Source organism: Convolutriloba macropyga, chromosome 13 (assembly GCF_964194025.1).
Source record: "Convolutriloba macropyga chromosome 13, txConMacr16.3, whole genome shotgun sequence".
Lineage (NCBI taxonomy): Eukaryota > Metazoa > Xenacoelomorpha > Acoela > Convolutidae > Convolutriloba > Convolutriloba macropyga.
In genome coordinates this window covers 25,671,327-25,691,997 of record NC_134480.1, presented here as the reverse complement: position 1 = coordinate 25,691,997, position 20,671 = coordinate 25,671,327, and the positions used below count along the sequence as shown (strand labels likewise).

Genomic DNA, 20,671 nt, shown 5'->3' with positions numbered 1-20,671 from the left:
CAGAACAGAACCTTGAGGAACTCCATTTTTTACTATTAGTTCTTTCGATATTCTATTTTTCCATATAACACACTGTGTTCTTGATTTGAGATATGAAGAAAACCAGCTTAAAACCTGACCCCTAATTCCAAAGTTTTCTAATTTTTTCAACAGCAGCGAGTGATTAACAGTGTCGAATGCCTTTTTCAAATCTAGGAAGACCGTGGTGCTATTGTTCCCTTTTTCTTTTTCCAACCTTATGTTTTCCACTACATTTACGAGTGCATCAACTGTTGATCTCCGATTACGGAAACCAAACTGATTTTCACCAAGAATTTTGAATTTCTCTATGTAGTTGAGAATTTTTATTTTCATAATTTTTTCAAATACTTTTCCAAAAGACGGCAAAATCGAAATTGGTCGATAGTTATTGGCATCAGTTTTTGATCCCGTTTTGAAATGCGGTTGGATAGTTGCTCGTTTTAGGCTATTTGGGAAAACTCCGCTCAAAAAAGATTCGTTAATATAATTAACTAAAAATGGGGCTAAGGTTCTATCAAATCTCTTAATGAAGGTGTTAGTGATCAGATCCACACCATGCGCAAAAGAATTTTGTAGGCTGGCTATTTGTGAAAGCACTTCTACTAAATTTGTTTCATGTAGCATCATAGATTGTTCTTCAGCATAATTAGATGAAGGAAAGCTTATTTGAGGTAATTTGCTTACTATTTCATCTGCAACATTTACAAAATGTTCATTGAAATAATCAGCTATGCTACTGGGGTCATCAGTTCCAATATTATTGAAAACAAGGTTATAACTCACATCACTTCTGTTCCTGCCTATCAAATTGTTTATGATTTTGTACATTTTCCTTGAGTCCCTACCACAATTTTGAATTTTGTTTTGTATGAAATGTTTTTTTGTGTCGTTCATGATTTGAGTGCTCTTGCTTTTCAGTTGAACATATCTATTTTTATCGATGTTGTTTTGTGTTCTCAACCATTTTGTTCTTGCATTGTTTCTCTTCGCAAAAAGATTTTTTTTTCGATTTGTGACCCATTGATTCCTATTTTTCTTTTGTTTTATTTCAACCAAAGGCTGGTGTTTGTCGACTACAAAATGTAAACAGTTACAAAATGCGTTGAAAGATTGATCCCTATTGTTGTTCTGAAATATGATTAAATTGTTTTCCAGTTCCTTTTTGTATTTTTCAAACAGTATTTTGTTGTTTAAGGGAGACATACTGCGACGTTTAGATGCTTTTATCTTGGGTTTAATCATACTTTTTGTTAGACTGAAAAATACTGGATAATGATCTGTGATGTCATAACTGATAGAATTTACTATGCAAAGATTTTTGTTAATATTTGTCAGAAATAAATCGAGGGATGATTTTGTTGTCGACGTTTCTCTAGTTATACCCGAATCCATAAGGTTTATACCGTTACTAGAGATAACATCTTCAAATCGCTTTTTTATTGGAGTCAGAGATAGCTGATCTATATTGAAGTCTCCACATATAATAAGATTTTGGTTCGCATCCACCATAGTCTCAAGATAGCTGTCAAATTCAGTCAAGAACTGATTTTTATTGAACCCAGGGGGAACATAGTATGTAATCAAAGTATAGTTTTCGTTATTTGTTCTAATTTTTATACCTAGGCTCTCATAATAGTTCGTTGGAAAGCTATCTAACAGAAAAATATCCTCCCTGCAAAACATGGCTACTCCTCCACCAATTCCCACCCTGTTTTTAGCAATTATTTTCTGATAACCTGATATATTGAAGTGTTCTTCATGAGAACCCTCTTGTATCCAAGTTTCAACAAGGCAAATCACAGTTGGTAGGGACTCAAATGTTTGCAAAAAAACCTGAAGTTCCTCAAGGTGTTTGTTTAGAGACCGGATATTAACAAGCAAGACTGTGAATGTTAGTTTTTTGATGCATAACTTTTGTTTTGCTGAAATGAAACACCGTACATATTTTGTTTTTTGTTCATTGGTATATCATTTCCATTGTTTGTTGCGTCCATATCAGGCGAAAAAGCATAGGTTCTTTTGTTATTCATGAATGGAGTACCATTTTGTACAGTTTGCAAACTCTTTTGTTGTCTCCTTTGATAATCCGGTAGCTCGCTGATGTCATCAACTGGTTGATATCTTTCACCATCAAAAGCCCATAAGTGTGATTTCTTAATCTTATATTGAATGTCCAGTTCTCGAGCCTTTTTTTCAATGATAACATCCTTTTTCGCCAGTCGTTCATGAATGAAAATAGGATTCCCCATCGAATTTCTCAGACCTCTTAACCATGAAGCACGTTTCAGAATTATGTCCCTTTGTTGCAAATACAAAAATTGAACAATAATAGGCGCAATGTTTCCATTTTTTAGTGGGTGGGCAATCGAGATTTCGTCGGGATTCAAACTAACCTGTAAGATGTTGTTTACTATTTGTAAAATTGGTGCGAGTACATTACCATCAGCTGGGATGTCGATGTTAGTAAAAATAAGAAACGGTCTGTTTTGATATCTTTCTACTGCTGTTAAACGTTTTTCTAACTGATAAATGTTGTTTTCTGAAGTAATTTGGTTATTCTCAAGTTTTTCGAGACGATCCGTAAGATTTTGTATGACTAGATTTTGCTTTGTTACAGTATTTGTAAGTTTTTCAATAATTTGTTTCAGTTCGGAAATATTTCCTGTAGTAAAGTTCTCTTGGTTGGCCATTTTGATAATAAAGCAACGTGAATTTCAAAGATTTTGAATGGCATAAAAAGAGCAAGAAAGAGCAACTGCTTTGTTTCGCTTTGTTTCGTTTTTTTTTTTGCGCGGTCTGGAAAGTCTGCTGAAAACCAAATGGTCCAATCGAGAAAGCTGGCAATGCCCGAAAGAAAAGAAGTAATTAACCCGACATTCTACTTGATGAACTTCAAAGACCCCGCTAAAGACAAGTTCGGCAATTGCTAAAGCTGAAAATTTTTCTTTGTTTGGAACTGACATTTTTTACTGCAGAAATCAAAAACTATATACATAGAATGGCGTCCATTTTTCTGAAAAGAAGACTTTATACCAATGATTACTGGATTACTGCTATTTCAACGGCTAAAAGTATCAGTCGCGGTACCTCCAGTGAGCGACCCAAGTAGGTCTGGAAAACCAAGGTGCGTCCTAAGTGGGCCTGATACACCCCGTGTGCAAATCATGTTGCTCTGATTGAGAGCGGGCTTGGCTCGCACTTCTCATCCTGGGGGGATAAATTATATAGAAGAAATTCATGCGTTGGCATTAAGACGAAATATAAGATTAAATGAACATAATCAAAATCTGGCGGCCTTTTGCAATAACAGTCGGCAATTTCCCTATTGCATCCCAACATGCTTGGGGGGGGGGGCACTGGCTTGAGCATCGATCATCTATCGCGTGGAAGTGAATATTAGGTTATTTGAACTGTAGGCTAAATAACAATGGCATTAATAAAAGCTGAGAAAAAAAGGGGGGGTGCGATTTTCTAAAATATACAAAGGGGCTGGCGACAGTTGAAATATTTACTCAACTTTCTACAGTAGAAACAATCACAAGATATCATTTGGAGGACTTCACCAGTTAGTTGCTTTCATCTCTCTGATGCATTCTTGTCATATTATGATTGATTTGAACTACTTTGAACATTTTCCAAGAACATCTCAAGACCTCAGAAAGACGTTTGAGTTGTTCTTTTGAAAACCCAAATGCGGTAATTATAAAAATAATGTAATCTTATTTGTAGGGTTTCCGCCGATCTTTAGCGAAAATTAACAAGCATTTCAAAAAGTTATACTATCATTATGAAACAAAATCAGGTGGTAAATGCAAAGTGAATTTTTTTTTATAAAATTACAAAACAAAAATTACACATTTTTGTAATTTATTTGAACCATATTTCATAAAATAACGAATAATAATCGGTATATCGGTAATTATATCGGTAATTAAGAGTGTTGTTGAATTGAAACAAACTGAGCAAATTTCAAGACAAATTAAGCATTTAAAAATCATAAATACCTTTTGCTTTTAAAACGACATGCGCTGAACCATATTTCATAAAATAACGAATAATAACCGGTATATCGGTAATTATATCGGTAATTAAGAGTGTGGTTGAATTGAAACAAACTGAGCAAATTTGAAGACAAATTAAGCATTTAAAGATCATAAATACGTTTTGCTTTTAAAACGACACGCGCTGAACCATATTTCATAAAATAACGAATAAAAACAGGTATATCGGTAATTATATCGGTAATTAAGAGTGTGGTTGAATTGAAACAAACTGAGCAAATTTGAAGACAAATTAAGCATTTAAAAAATCAAAAATACGTTTTGCTTTTAAAACGACACGCGCTGAACCATATTTCATAAAATAACGAATAATAACCGGTATATCGGTAATTATATCGGTAATTAAGAGTGTTGTTGAATTGAAACAAACTGAGCAAATTTCAAGACAAATTAAGCATTTAAAAATCATAAATACCTTTTGCTTTTAAAACGACATGCGCTGAACCATATTTCATAAAATAACGAATAATAACCGGTATATCGGTAATTATATCGGTAATTAAGAGTGTCGTTGAATTGAAACAAACTGAGCAAATTTCAAGACAAATTAAGCATTTAAAAATCATAAATACCTTTTGCTTTTAAAACGACATGCGCTGAACCATATTTCATAAAATAACGAATAATAACCGGTATATCGGTAATTATATCGGTTATTAAGAGTGTTGTTGAATGGAAACAAACTGAGCAATTTTGAAGACAAATTAAGCATTTAAAAATCATTAATACGTTTTGCTTTTAAAACCGCACGCGCTGTTCTCATCGCGTAAGTTGTTGAAACTGTACTCAAGAAAGTCAATGAGCTCACCAATTAATTCTTTTAATTTTCTTTTACATGAAAGGATAATGTTTTCCTATTATTTTTGAAAAAAATCATGAATCAAATGATTTTTTTAACCATTTTCAGCAACAATTTGTTCAAAACCTAAACTTATAAAACTCTTAGTTCAGTTTGTTTATATGGTAAAAATGAACTTTAGAAAGAAAACAAGAGTGGCTGCTTTAAGGTCACAAAATTTGAATAATGAAAAAAGCTAAACAATGATGCGAAGTAAGTTGTCTTTTGCTATGATTCAAGAATAACGTATAAGCACCTGTAATTTATCTTATGTTTGAATGTCACAACGCGATTAAAAGCTTTCTTGAAATCTTGTAAGGCCATATTGACAATGCGAACATTATAACAGAATTTATGAAAGGCATAATATTGATGGCCAGCTTCACCATACTGGCCATAAACCCTAATTTTTTATTACCGATTTTATTTTTCCCAATTTCAAAGCATTATCCCGCTATAAAAACTATATCATCATCCCGTTAGAAAAACTTACTTAATTTTTGCAGTTCCAGAGTATAGAATTACTTTCTTCCTTCACTTGTATTGGAAACTTAGCTTCACTATCTCCTCAGAAACAATTTAATTCTGGCTGAAAAAGTACATAACAAAAAACAAAGAAACAAATTTGATTGCATTTTTATCTCAAATGGTGAAAATAAATCATTGTCAAAACTTTCGCAGTCTGCTGAATTTTAATGTGATTTTTGATGACTACAGTTTCTCTTTCAATCAATTGTTTCAAATTTTTGAATACGTTTAAAACCGAATATTTATAAGCTTACCCAAATATTATATTTTCACTTTACATTTCTGTACGGCTTTTAACTCCTGAACTGATGGATATAAAAACCTTAAAATCTATGGAGTTGACTTTTTCCACTATCAAGAACTAACTGGAGACAACTCATCGCTTTTTTACAATCTGTTCCAGACCGAAGGAAAAATAATTTCCTGGGTTCTAAATAATTTGTTGCTACCCAATTGGGGGGGGGAACAATAAACTCCTGAAATTGAATACTTTTACTTTTCATTGTTTTTGTCAACTCCAATTGTCAATACTCCTCTGGTTGAGATTTTCCACCCAAACTGATGTAAGAGTGGGGATGCAATGGGAGGATTTTTTAGGAAAATGCAGCTCAAAACTCTTACGTTTTTTAGGGCTGCATTAGGCTTCGAACGGGGGTAAAATGGTGTAAGAGTGAGGGGGTAAAAGACAAATTAACCCCCACTCTCATATCTTTTTGGTCTGTCAAGGCGGGTAAAATGATGTTAGAGTTCGAGGGTAAATTCTCCATTACCCACGAACTCTTACATCAATTTACCCCCCTTGACAGACCAAAAAAGTAAGAGTTCGGGGGTAAGTTCTACATTACCCCCTCACTTTTACACCATTTTACCCCCGTTGGAAGCCTAATGCAGCCCAAAAAAACGGAAGAGTTTTGAGCTGCATTTTCCTAAAAAAATCCTCCCATTGCAGCCCCACTCTTACATCATTTTTTATTGTTACAAGTTACACTTTTTGATTATAAAACCTCTAAACCTAGCAGTTTTATGAGGAAAGTACGAGTTTACTATAAAATCACACTTCTAGAAGACTCAATGGATGCGTTTTTGGCGCGCAATAGTAGAACGCTTAATTGAACTACACAGTTGCTTAGATTTCAATTGTTGGTAACAAAAAACACGTGAATTATTCCGTAGAGGGCCTATTTAGATAAGACTAAGAAAAAATCCAGACTGAAAACAAAATGTTCGTGAGCCGAGTTGTTTTTAAATACTTAGCAGTAAAACAAAAACTGGACAATATTGCTTATTCACTTATATCTGTATGCGAACAAGATGCACGAATCGCATAGTTTATGTAAAAAAAAACTGTCAAAACGTTTCGAGTTCAGCAACGGCTGGCTGCAGCACTGGAGTAAAAATTGAGCTAGGCTGGAGGTAGAAACAACTACGGAAGCTATAACTAAACAACCAACAGATGAAGGTGGAGAGTCAATTGCGTAGAACAAGAAAAAGATTTGACTCAGAAGAGTGACAGTGGAGAACGGAGTCATGAGGTTAAGAAATAAAAATCCTATGTGCTTAGGCCGGTAGCAAAAAGAATGAAAGCCAACCAGTGGGCAGCGAAATGCGTACTATCGGTGGACTGGGTACCTCGGTACCACAGGTCTTAATAACATCAAAGAGTGCGTCCCAGAGATTGTTAGCGAAAGACAGAGCTCAGCTGACGGAATAAACACCGAAAGAGAGATTAAAGGATTATAACAACAAAATGAGCAAACTTCTTTGCAAATACAAAACAAATATCGGGCCAAATGGATGAGAATCAGCAAACCTCTTTCTTATAACGGCTGTATGAAGAGCACAAATAAACGTAATGGACGCCTTTGGAAAAATCAGAACTACGCAATGGCCGGCAGTATTGCATACCGGAGGGAATGAACAGACGGTAGGCCTAGTAGTTGATGAGGGCCTCAAACCGAGGACAAACCCACGAAAAAAAGTACACTAAAGGCTGGGTTAAGTCTTCACAAATCAAAATTAAAAAATTGTCTAACAGACTCAATAAGATACAAAATCACTAAGTCAGGGCGAATTTCCCAAAAGCCATTAGCTCCAGTGCAGCCAAAAAATTTTATACCAGTTTCATTTTAGGAGTGTGCAAAAAAAAACAATTTGACACTCTCATTGAATACGGCTACATAGAAAAGTCAGAGATAATTGATGACAAAATTTTTATATAACCGGTAGTATTGACAGTGAAAGGAGACGGAACAATTTAAATCGCATTTCGAACAGATTTCGAGCAAACAAATAAAAAACGAGCTCTTGAAAACTTTTATTGGCAAACCTGCTGACAGGATAAACCATGTAAAATCAAAACGTCAAAAACGCTCAAAAAAGAATTTTAAAGAAGCGCACAACCAACTTAAATGACATGAAGTGCGTGTCCAGACCAAAGAGTCCCAGACAAAATAGTGTCAGACAAAACAGTCATAAATTGCAAAATAGTCCCATACAAAATAGTCCTAAAAACTTAAAGATGGTGACGCAACACATTAATTAACAAAATTTCGACTCACAATTGAACTAAATCAAAACAAATCAACAAAAGTGGACGTAAAAGTGGACACAAAGTATTAAAAGGGGTCGCAAAAACAGTTGCTGAAATCAATGACAGAATTTGTTTGAACAGAAAAGTATTTAAAAAATTGCCTCACAATGTTTGGTGTCATAAATTTGAAGCAAAGTTTGAAAAAGCAATCCATTCAGACAACTAAAAATCAGAATTGCTCGTTTTTAAAGGCTAAGGCTATATAATTCACCGGCAGCTTCTTGGCGCTGTTGTCTTACAAAATGCAATGACAGAGTCAGGCTACACCATCAACAAATCGAATTTATCGCAGTTCATAGCCATTTCACAGATCCAGCATATATTGAAAAAAGAAAATTCCACTCGCCGTTGAGAGATCAGCAGTGGCTGACGAGACTCCACGCCAAACAATATTTGCTGCCCAAAAGATATAAGTAGAGAAACACTAGCCAGTATTCCAGCTTACAGCTCAAACCAAAGGACAGTTAACAGAACGCAGCAGCAAAGTCGTTTGGAAATGAGTAAGCCCTGGTTCATGAAAGGATTTGAGATTCCAGAGATCTTTCAAATGGCATATAGTTTTGAGTTGCAAGATCTCTGATGAGTTGTAATTCTTCAACCATCTGAGTATTAAAAGTGTTCTCAAAAGAAAACAAAATAGTTCAGAATTATCCGATATTGCTCACACTTGACCACTCTAAATGTATAATTGCGGGAAACAAACTTGCCGAGAAAAACACTAGCAATTTCAATAGAATATCACACAAGTTTTACAAATAGCCAGATCAAGATGCTGAAACAAACAATGTTTTAAAGCAAAGGTCAATTATGATTTCACGAATTCTATATTAATACGTGCATTTCAGCAGGATAACTATGCACTTAAACATTCATCAACACATCTTTGTATGCTTATAATGATCCATATTTTCGGTCAATTCCATTTTTTTGTTATATAGGTTGGCGCTGTTTTCTCCACGAAAAAGCTTGTTTTAAAGCGGATTATTTGCGATGGCTGATAATTTGCTCACTTCTTGAGAGAAAATCATACCTTTCGAAAATACAGTCAGAGTATAAAAAAGAGTCAGAGTACAATGAGCAAGCAGTCAACATTTTTGGGAACGAAACAAATGAAGCATTGGAACAATGCTCGAATCAGAGCAACAACTTGCAGTCTTCTTTTCTTATTTTTTAACTTCATCTCAAATTCCACTTCCTATAGCGTAGAACAGATATCAACCAATGACTTATTGCCAGCCGGTTAGTTAATTCGGGGCAAAAATCAAACAAACAACGTACTAACCATGCAGCTAAGCCAGTCGCTTACCTAGGAAATTTGGGGCTTACCTACTGAAAAATCCGAATTGATTGGCATCATTCATTCAAAACCACGTTATTATTTTTCACATTCACTCACTTGATATCGTTAACACAGTCAAGCTACAGCTATACAACTAATGACATAATATAGTGCTATGCGTGGTTTGTTTCAGTGGTTTTAAAGTTTGGGTTAGCTTAGCACTTTTTACTGCTTTTTATTCTTCCTTCTTTACTTTTCTTCTTCTAAACGCTTTAATTTGGCCTTTTGAAACTTAGCTGTTAACTGTTGCAACAACACTCTTTTTATCTACTCTCAATTTATTTTCACGCGTATTAACGCTTGCCTTCATGAACAAAAATACACTTTTTACGACTAAAACAGCAAGTTATAACGCAGTCCTCTAATTCTTCAATCAAACGGGGCGCAGTAATTAAGTCCTCACCATGAGCACAGCCCTATTCCGATTTTTATTTACTTTTTTATTTTATTTTTTTTCTTTTCCGTCTCTCGCTATTTATTACTTCTTGTATATTAATCTTAATTAACGAATTTTTTCGCCTATGAAAAAAGTTTTGATATCATACCACGCATGAAAAAACGACGCGCTAATCAACTCCTACGAGGCTAGCCATGAACACCCAGAAAAAGAATAAAAGCAAGCAGAGCCAGAAGAAGCCTTTCCCGGCGCTTGAATTGGCTCCCAGCAATAAGAGAAATCAATTGGTTTTTGAAGGAAAAACTCTGTAGTAACAGTATCAAAAACTCACCTTTCCGAAATCGAACTTTCTCTTTTACTTGTTGAGGCCTTTTAAATTGATTGAACTTGATTGCACATAAATTAATAATAATAGTGGTCGATCATACGAGAATAATAATTCCAGAATAAGTCATGTTTGATCAGTATTGAAAAGAGCATTTTAGACTGTACAATGTCTCTCTCCCTGTTTAGTCTGTGGTTGACTTTTTGCATAATTGTGCTTATCAATTAAAATACCCAATTTTAGTTCTTATAATATATGTACACATAACCAACAGCTACAGACATCATCATTTTTGCCCAAAAACACATTAACATTCACGCTAGTTTTTATCAACAATGAACTAGATGGTGATTACAGACAAGGGGGGATTCCATGGTACTCTTATGGTTTTCCTGTCGACCACAATTACTTTTCTATTTCATCCAGCCGTAATTATGACTTTTTGACTTCTGCGGCTGATCAAGTCTCGCCCAAAATTACAAAAGAAGGAGCGCCCTTTTAAAGCTGAGCGTCTCGTTTTTGGTCTTGTCGACTACCACAAAATAGACGGAAAAAGCGGATGCTAATATCGAATAAAATTTTTCTGACGTCTAACCTTCTACATAATGTGAACTTAAATCATGTTTTACGACTTCAAACGACAATCTAGACCAGCGGTGGTAATTAAATTGTCTGTTATGTAATCCATGAATGCAAATATGGATCAATATATTTAAAGCAATTCATAACATATTTCAATAAAAAAAAGTTTTTTAAAATTCAAGTTAAACACCTTACAAGATAGCTTGCTTATCATCTATTCTCCTAACTTTTTTTATCTTTCTACGAAAAGAACTCAGAAAGCTATGAAAACGTATTATAATTCAATTTTTTTAAAATAATTTCCAAAATGCTTCAGTGATACAATTCAAGGGTAATTTGTGCGTTCCAACAGTTTATTATGAAGGTTTTTCAGATATAATTTGAAAATTTGTTCTTCCACAACGAGACTTAACGACGGCTCCAAATTTGACAGAGTCATTCAATTGATAAAAATTTGCACCATAAAAAGTGTGCTCAAAATCTCTATCAAGTGTGTAATGCACCTACATTTTTGCTCAACTCTGGACATGACACATAATTGGATAACGCAAATAATTGTTTCTGGATAGCACCAGCATTTTTAAATAATAATAGATAAAAAGATAATCAAGCGCCAGAAGCTCATTATCCATGGGTTTTAAAAATGAATTCAACCAAAGTCATAATGATAAAAATGAATTCAACCAAACAGAGCTACAACCAACTTGGTAGTGCTCATATTAGAGGAAAATTTTTTTTCGATAATTAAAAATTCTCGAAAACTTCCTGGAGGTTACATTTTGTGCTTGAATATTTCTATTGCTTCCCTTTCCAAAAAAATTATCACTTCTCTATGAAACCAACCCCATTTTTTTGTGGCGAAAGTTAGAAAGACTGTTTAAGAGAGACAAGGTTTATTGAATCGGTCTACTCCTTTAAAGTAAATATCTTCAGAACGCTTCCGAACAGTTTTTTTGGCTATAATGAATATCTTTTTACTTGATGTGGTCTTTGCACATCCAGAGGCTAATGAACAGTGGTTTGATCACTCAACGCAGATCAGCCCTAAACAATCTCTTTAGGAAGAATGACGTTATTATAAATCTTAAAATAAGTGGCCTGCATTAGGCAAAAGATAATGAGGTTTTTAACGTATTCCATGTCAACCAAGTTTGAGCAGCAAGTTATCCGTTTTAGAAAAAAATTTTGAAGTTCTTTGAAGCGTTGAAGATACTGAAGTCCTGAGTTTTAGACGTTTGACGCATAAAAGACCTCAGAGAACATACAGGTTCTGACCAATGTGCATTTGACAGTTTCCCTTATGCTGTGGGGTATTACTCTTTGAAGATGATTCAACTTCTGAATTCCTTTCTTTGTGGCCATATCGAGGAATAGTTCTGGGTCAGTTTGGACGTAAAAATTAATCCGAGGTCTTTAATTTGTATTTTCGTTCTTGATAGCAATATGAATTGCAAGTAAATCTATCAACCGAACATTTGTATTCTTGAATGAGAGATTTACAATGCTGAATTTGACAAAGTTGAAATTTGATTTTCTTGAAACTGACCATTCAATGATTTCTTTTGTATCAATCTTCAGTTTTTTCCAAAAATCTGTCCTATTAATTAAAATCATCGGCAATAAGAGTGATTTATTAACAAGTTGTTCAGGTAGGTCATTTATATACATGGAGAACAAAACTTCGAGTTTATTGATCCCCGATATCCACCACTTGAGATTTGTAAGAAAGTCGAGAGACTGTCTACAATTTTTAATCTCTGCTGTCAATAAGTCAGATATAAAGCCGAAAAAACGTCAAAACTTTTCGTCAGACATAAAACAAGCGAGCTTCTGGAGATCAATAATGAAATTGATCGTATCAAATGCATTACCAATATCCAAGTAAACTGCTTACGGGGTCTAAGTCTCATCTAAAGCTCGATACAGTTTATCACATTATTGTAACAGTCGGGTTACTGTTGAATGCATTTGCCCAAAACCATGATACTCTGTGCAGAGCCACTTTTCGACTGTTTTTTATATTTTTTTCGTTAACTATTCGATTAAAAACTGTTGCATTGCAATGGACCTGTAATTTTTAACTCTTGCATTGCTAATTTTTTGCGATGAGGAGGAAAGTGTGCCTTTTCCAGACTTTGCGAAATTAGCAAGCGTTAGCAATACGTCTATAAATATTTAAGATAAAGTATATGACGTGTGGCGTTTATTAATTGTGGCACCTTTTGGCACCATAATGTTTACTACTTTTGGCACCACATTGTCAGAACTATCTTCAACAAAAACTGAATAAAAATTCTCAATGATTGATTGCGCATTTGTCGACAACTTGTTAAATCTCAAGCTTTATGTTTCAGTTATTTGGGAAAATCTGCTCTCGGAAAAGTGTCTACACAAATTTGTATCAATCAATTTTTTTTGTACAATTGCATGAATGGACAGAAAGTTCGACAAATATTTGTTTATCTCTCAGCAATGATTAATTCAACATATCCTGTTATTTCTAATGTTCTCTGATCTTTTGTTTGGTTTGCAACTGGTTTTTTATGCATAGGTTAGAGGATGAGGTTTAATCTGGCATTTCGAGCCGTCATTTTTTAACATGACGGTTTGGTTTTTTGCAAGACTTGTAAAAAATGTGATAAAATATTTTGTAATAGGTAATAGGTCATTTGGACACATTTTCCACAAGTGGAGATCAGAAATGTGATATAATTGATTGCGAGTTTGCTTTGTTGATGTTGAGTATTTGAAAGTGAGCCACTTGTTTTCTGCTCCTGAACCTCGAGTTGACGGTTGATCAAAGATTCCATACTTGTGTTTCACTTCAAAATTTTTTTTCTTGATAATTCCTTGTAGAAAGTGTACACCCGTCAGTATGTGTAAAATGTATATCACATTTCAAAAATACCAGTTTTCTCTGCATCCTGTAGTCAAAAATTTTAAATAATTGCTTTAAATAAATCTTCATATATTGAGCTCCAAAGATCAGTTTTAGAAAACTCGTATATGCTGTTTTGTGGAGTGCTACACGAGGTGATGATAATTAATACAAGGTTGTTCAGGAAAAAATTAGCGTACTTTTTATAGCAATAAAGAAACCACCAAGATTTCAAACTTTCCTATATTCTCTTTTGTTGCACGATTTTGCCATGGAGAGAAATATTATCAAATTTTTTCTTCGTCTGTCAGCCATATTTTCGTTAAGCAAAATATGTCTATATCTTGTTCCTTTAGTAGTAAAATGAGTTGCACTCTGCGATTAATTGTTAAAAGCGACAGGCAGTTCTCTAAACTTATCCTCATTACTTGCTTGTCCTCAGGTTATGTATACGAAGTTGTCTGACGACCGATTTTCTGACGTGTTTCCTCAATTGAGAGGATTGTGTCAAAAAATGTTTTGACGAATAAAGCTCCTCATCTAATTTTGATTTCTAACCAGTTAACGTTCACGTTTTTTGAGAAAGTCGAAAACGATACTCCAGTATTTTCTTTTCTTTCTTCCAATCTTCTTTCGATAAGGAAGCTCTGACAAAAAATATTTGCAGGGATATTAGTTCACGTTGCAAACAAAGAAACTCTAACCAAATTGATGCTTACTGAATAAGAAACCAAAAACATCGCTTCTGTCATTTCTTTTATTTTTTCATACGACATAAAATTACTTGCCATTCTCAAGTCTAGTGCCTTTCAGGTCACTTCTTCTTCTATCACTTGTATTCCGCTGGATTTTTTTTTCAATTTTCACCTTAAAAAAGGTCATACGTCTAAAATTTGATAGAACTAGGGGGATAGACAAAATTTTCATCACGAGTACCGAGATAGAGCTCTTCCAATGCAGGCAAAAGTATATGCTTATCAACGGGCATTTTAACAATTCAAAATACTGAAATTCTTAACACTGAAACAGAATTGGCAGAACTAAATATTTCAAAATGAGATGCAACCGGTTATGGTGTCCACTTCAACCAACCCTATGTGGTATCAACTTATTCGCCAATAGTGAAAGTGGAATAATTTAATGGAATATCTTCTTTCAGAAGGAAATTAGAGAGTGCACAAAAATAATTATGAATGATATTTTTTATTTCTAAATATGTCTAAATATTATCAATTAAAATAGAAACCTGGGAGAGTTAAAATGTTTTTTTTCTAACAGGAACAAAATAACAATTTATAGACCCAATCTGATTTCGTTTTTGGCTTTCTATTTAATATAACATAAATGACAGCTTGGATGACTTATGGTTATTTTTTATTTTATTTTGCTTTCATTAGTCTGTTCTACAAAAAAGGGGATGTAAAAATTTGTGAGAACTATAGGCCTATCTCAATTACTCCAATGTTTATAAAACTATTTGAGCGTATACTTCTCAATCGGGTTAACGAATTTATACAAAAAGAAAAAATTTTGAACAATACACAGTTTGGATTTCAAAAACATAAGTCTTCTACAGATGCTGTTATACACTTAATCGAAGCATTACAAGAAAACTATGATAACTTAAAAATTTCAGTTGCTGTTTTTATTGATCTAGCTAAAGTATTTAATTCAATATCGCATGAAATTTTTCTCAAAAAGGTTGAAACTTACGGTTTTTCAGAAAGTGCTGTTGATTTATCTGCTTCAGTTCTTAAAAACAGACAGCAGTGTGTTAAGATAGTTGATGTTTGCTCAGAATGGTTTGAAACAAACCATGGCGCTCTACAGAGAACGGTTTTAGGGCCACTAAGTTTTCTTCTCTACTTTAATGATTTTCGAGAAAATGTACAAGGAAACTTCGACATAATTCAGTTTGCTCATGACACAAGTTTCCATTTTTGCAGAAACAAAGTCAGCGAACTGGAAAAAAGTGTTTCTGAAATACTGGACAAATTAGAAAATTATCTAAAGCAAAACAAATTAACCATGAATACCGGTAAAACTGAACTTCATTGCGTCACAAAAGAAAATGAAAATTCTGATCATATTTTTTTTCGGGGACAGGAAATGAAGCCACAAAGGCACTGCAGATACTTGGGTATAATGATTGATTCTAAATTAAACTTTCATGTACAACTCAACAAATTCCTATCAAATATGACCACAGCGATTAGATCCATATACATTATACGTTATCAGTTACCTCTAAAAGCACGATTGATGCTATTCAAATCCTTATTCCTTTCTCATTTAACATTCAGTGCTCTATTTTTTTAGAATTTGAATTTCTCTGCAATGCAGCGAAATAATCGACAAATTAATTGGGTAATTAGAGTTTGCCATATGAGAAAACAGTATGAGAGATCTAGAGATCTCGCAGTAAAATCCGACATTTTACCTGCAGAACTTTTAATAAGCCAGATGAGTGTTTCAAAACTTAGGAATGATATTTCATTATTGAAGGCAGACGGCACTGAGAGTTTTTTCTAAGTGGTAATGTCTTAGTAAGAAAAAACAACAGAACTGAACAGCTAATTCTACTAAGGTCGAGCAGTCGATCATTACAAAAGGAAGCATCCAAAAATGGAATAAACTTCCCATGTGAAGTCCCGACTATCAGATCACGCTCACAGTTTAAACGCATGTTAAAACAGCATCTGCTGCATTAATTCAAACTTGTACTGCTGGAAAGGAACGTTGGTGGTTTTGAAAGTTATTTTTACATTTAAAAAACATTTTCAACTTGTAATATTTAACCCCGGGGTTATATTTTCAATTTACTTGTTTAAAAATATCTATTTCCTCTAAAAATTGTTTGAACGGAATTCTTTCAAAACTGACTGTTTTTTCAAGTAAATTGTGTGGTACTAAACATTCTGCCAACTGGTTTCTTTGGGGTATTCCAATTGAGATTTTAACGTCTATTTTATAGCAAATTAATTAATTAATGGCCCTGTCATAAACTTGTGGAGGTAAGGGCTGGACGAAGTCTAATTTTTTTACGAATCGGTTTCGTCGATCGAACCCATTGAGCTCACTAAAATTTTGATTGAGTCTAATTTAAGATCATTGATGTTTTTGCTCTGTGCGCATTTTCAGTAAAGAAACTGATTTTTCAGTTATTTTGAGCGAATAACTCAAGTTGAGAAACTACGGGTAAACTGAATTCTGATTTTGTATAACAGCACAACAATCTTTTTCTTTTCACGAGCTCAGTCGAATTTGAATATTTTCCAACACAGTTTGAGCGAAATTTGGTTGTTGACCCGGGTCGAGGTGTCACCGCTAAAAATCGCTAAAAGATGTAGGATTTGCGGTGAATTTGAGCAAAAGTGTAAGATTTGCGTTCAATGCGTTGAATGCGGTGAAAAAAAACTTTTAAGCGGTGAAAATTTTTTTTCAGCGCTTTAGCGGTGAAAGAAAATTTTTCACCGCTACAAGCAGGATGCGGTGAAAAAAAATTTTCACCGCTACCAGCAGAATGCGGTGAAAAAAAATTTTTCACCGCTACCAGCAGAATGCGGTGAAAAAAAATTTTCACCGCTACCAGCAGAATGCGGTGAAAAAAATTTTTCACCGCTAAAATTGCAAATCTTACAAATATTCACCGCGCTAATTTCAACGCTTATCTTATATTCACAGGAAATATCATTGAATTAAGTGACAGATGGCGCAGTGGATTACGAAGTTGGTGACACGCATGAGGTAGAGGTTCGAACCCTTGTACGGTAGTACCCGCGAACCCAAAAAAGTCAGAAAAGTAAAAAGTTGTGTCCTAGGAGCATTACAAAAGATCTTTGAAGTCACTCTGGCTTAACGATATTATCCATCGTACACATTTACCCAAACTTCAATGAATGAAGTCAGTTTGTTGAAAAGTTTCTGCAAGAAGTTCTGTATACAAAATTTTAAACAAAGTTTGCCAAAAAAAGAAAACATCGATGCTCTTAGAAAGAGGAGAAATTGATGAGCACAGAGAATGTTCCGAGTTATTTATGGTTGATAAACGATCTTTGAAAACTTAAGGAAAACTTCTCAAACAAAAAAAGAACATTTACTAATATATCTCACGCAATCTGATGATGAAATTTGATTTAAAAAATTTTAAGTGCATGCAGAGACTTGATGACACTGATAAACTGTAAGGAGAACAAAAGAAGTGTGGCACCCTTACTAAGTAATTGCGCCGAATTAAAATTTTTTGAGAGAAAAAATGTCTAATTATTTTGACTTTTAATAAATCTAAAAAATAAATAAATCATTAATTTGATACGTTCATAATCTTATATCCGGTTTAAAAGAAAAACATTTTTAGTTGATGCAGAGTATTAGGGCAACTCTTTGCTCGAAATGTTGATTCTATGTCAACACCATTATAGTGAGAGTAAAGTTTGGGACCTTTGTGGGTTGCGAACCCAAAATCTCTTAATTGATTGCAATCCTGTGCTCTCCACTCAGCCAACTGCTCCACAATGCGAGAGTCTTACTATGCTCTCTTATACTGAGCTATCATTTCAAGCTCCATCTTATGATCACAACTTACTTACTAGAGTACATACTCTAACACAGAGACTCGATGACAATGACTAAGTGTTAAGTTAAACAAACAAGTTAATCACTCGTACTATTTAATTGTGCTTGATTACCGTTTCTTGCGTGGAAAAAAATAATTGTAAATTTTTAGACCAGTGGTTTTTATAATTTCATCGTCAGTGTTCGGGAAAATATAATTACCAAAAAAGTGAGCTTTTGATAATATGAAATTGGCCATAATAATGAGTGCTCTGTTGCTTGTCATTTTGATTATTGTCAACTTTAGCAAAATTGACGCAGTTTTAATTATCGAATTTTATGTTGCCAAAAGTCGCATATACATATAAATTTCTTGATAACGTAAAAAATAAACAAAACAAATAACAGATTGAGTTCATAAGCCTTCTCTTGTGACCCATTATTTTATTACGCATATAATTTTTAGAAGTCTAGTCATTGTTTTGAGTAGTTTTCATTTTTGTTTCTCACAATATATACATTAATTTGTTCCCAGAACTCCAGCAGTTTTTCCGCAAACTTTGCTAAGAAATGAACTGTCTATATTTGTAATTGCGGTTTCCAAATAGCCTTGATTTCTCAAAGAGATTCATTTAGGGACTATATGCTTGCAACTCCAGTATCTTCCATTCCTTTCAAGAAAATCGAAAAGCTTTTGATCAATACACATGAACATTATTTTGCTACCAATTACTAATGTTTATATTTATCGTTATGTCTCAAAATGGACATATTGAGGCGTTATTTTGACCAAAAACAATTTCTTTTGTCAATCAGACTTTTTTTGTAGCGTTTCTTAAATGAACCCCCTAGGTTTTTGAATCTTTAAACATATCTTTTGCTGACTTTTTGGAATTTTCTAGACAATTTTGTTGATCTCTCGAATTTGCGGCATCAGGACATGCATGCTGGGCAATAATTTTAACTTTAATTTAAGTTCTTTTAGTATTTGTGTCCATGAAAAGCCGACAATAATAATAACAAAGTGGTTTAACCTTTTTATTTATGCAGAGAAAAGGAAGATGAAATGATCTTATAATTTCAAAATTTCACACGCAAAAAAGCTTACTGAGCACGAATAATACCACAGGAAATGAAATTGCGCAATTATGCTGCATGAATTACGTCGATGCCATAGTATAACTTTAAATCAGTTACGTTTTTTCCTGCAATTGAATTCATTAATATTTTCATTTGGTGTGTATCAGAGTAAAAACTGGTTTAATAACTACATATAGCAATAAATATATATAAGTCATTCTATTGTTTTAATTACTTTTTAGATATGAACAACCAGATGTTTTACTGATTATACTGAGCCTTAGGTGACAAATTTTGTATTCACACACAGCTACTGGTAGTTCTTATTCGTAAACTTAACAAAATTGAAAGGGCCTTGTACACCATCCGGCAACGATGAATGTAGTTCAGAAAAAAAGGGAGGATGAGTAGCACTTAGCCGGATGCTGCACTCCAAGTTGTTCCCCTCCAGACAGTTTAGAGACGGCCCAGTCATAAAAATAACTAACAACTGGAGAGGAAAGCACCTATATATATATATATATATATATATATATATATATATATATATATATATACATATATATGTATGTATATATATATATATATATATATATATATATATATATATATATATATATGTATATATATGTGTGTGTGTGTGTAGCACACATAGGGAACTGGTATGGAAGGATTAAAATAAAAATGTAATATCAGGTAATAAGCAAAGGAATAAATTAGGCAGCCAAACACTCAGTGCAGCCTTTCCTCCTCCACGAAGGCGCTAATCGAAGTCTCACTGAGACCACGAGGCTTGAGGACGCGACGTTCCCTCTAACAGGTTGTTGCTTGTTTGGTTGTTGTTTTATTGCAAGCCGATTTCATCTTTACTCATTTCTTAAAAAACTCACAATTATTCATTTTTGTTTATAATTACCCAACCGTAATTCAGAACCATACTTCAAAAGACTTCTGTTGGTCGTTTTCTACGATGCAAACTAATTTTAAATTTAAAATTTACTATTTTTGAATTTGAGCTTAGCGTTTTTCAACTAAATCGTTTTTATTTCCAGTCAGCTTCAAAATTATGAGCAATAGATCTGGAAAATCAATATTAAACTGTATTCAGGAAAACCTTTTCTATTTTGCTGATCATGTGGCAATATTCTCAACTGGCAACTTCGAATGCTGCAGAAGCCGAAGTTTATTTTATAACCAGACTATGATCGCGGTATCAGACCTAGTGTTGACAAAGGTTATTATTTATCTGAAATATCTAACTAATTTCTACATTTTTATATTAAAATTGATTCTCTTGTGAAGGATTTTCTTGTTGGTTGGATGATATAATGGCTCTGATCTTTCATTGTGCCTCAAAAGTACACATTTGCCAATTTTTGGCTTTTTGAGGTCTCTTGTCGACAACAGTGAAAATAATGCTTGCATCACTTTTTACTTAATCAATTTTTTACTTATTCACTTTTTCACTTCCATTCATT

At 33.8% G+C, this 20,671-nt stretch overlaps 2 protein-coding genes across 3 annotated transcripts in view; both read left to right on the top strand.

Moving 5' to 3' along the window:
* The window catches only part of LOC142352258 (epidermal retinol dehydrogenase 2-like), a 328,166-nt gene that overhangs the window by 15,169 nt on the left and 292,326 nt on the right, over window positions 1–20,671 (top strand). The window lies entirely within an intron of this gene.
* Window positions 1–20,671, top strand: part of LOC142351792 (glycine receptor subunit alpha-2-like) — a 57,685-nt gene that overhangs the window by 2,407 nt on the left and 34,607 nt on the right. The gene's annotated exons all lie outside the window — the stretch shown is intronic.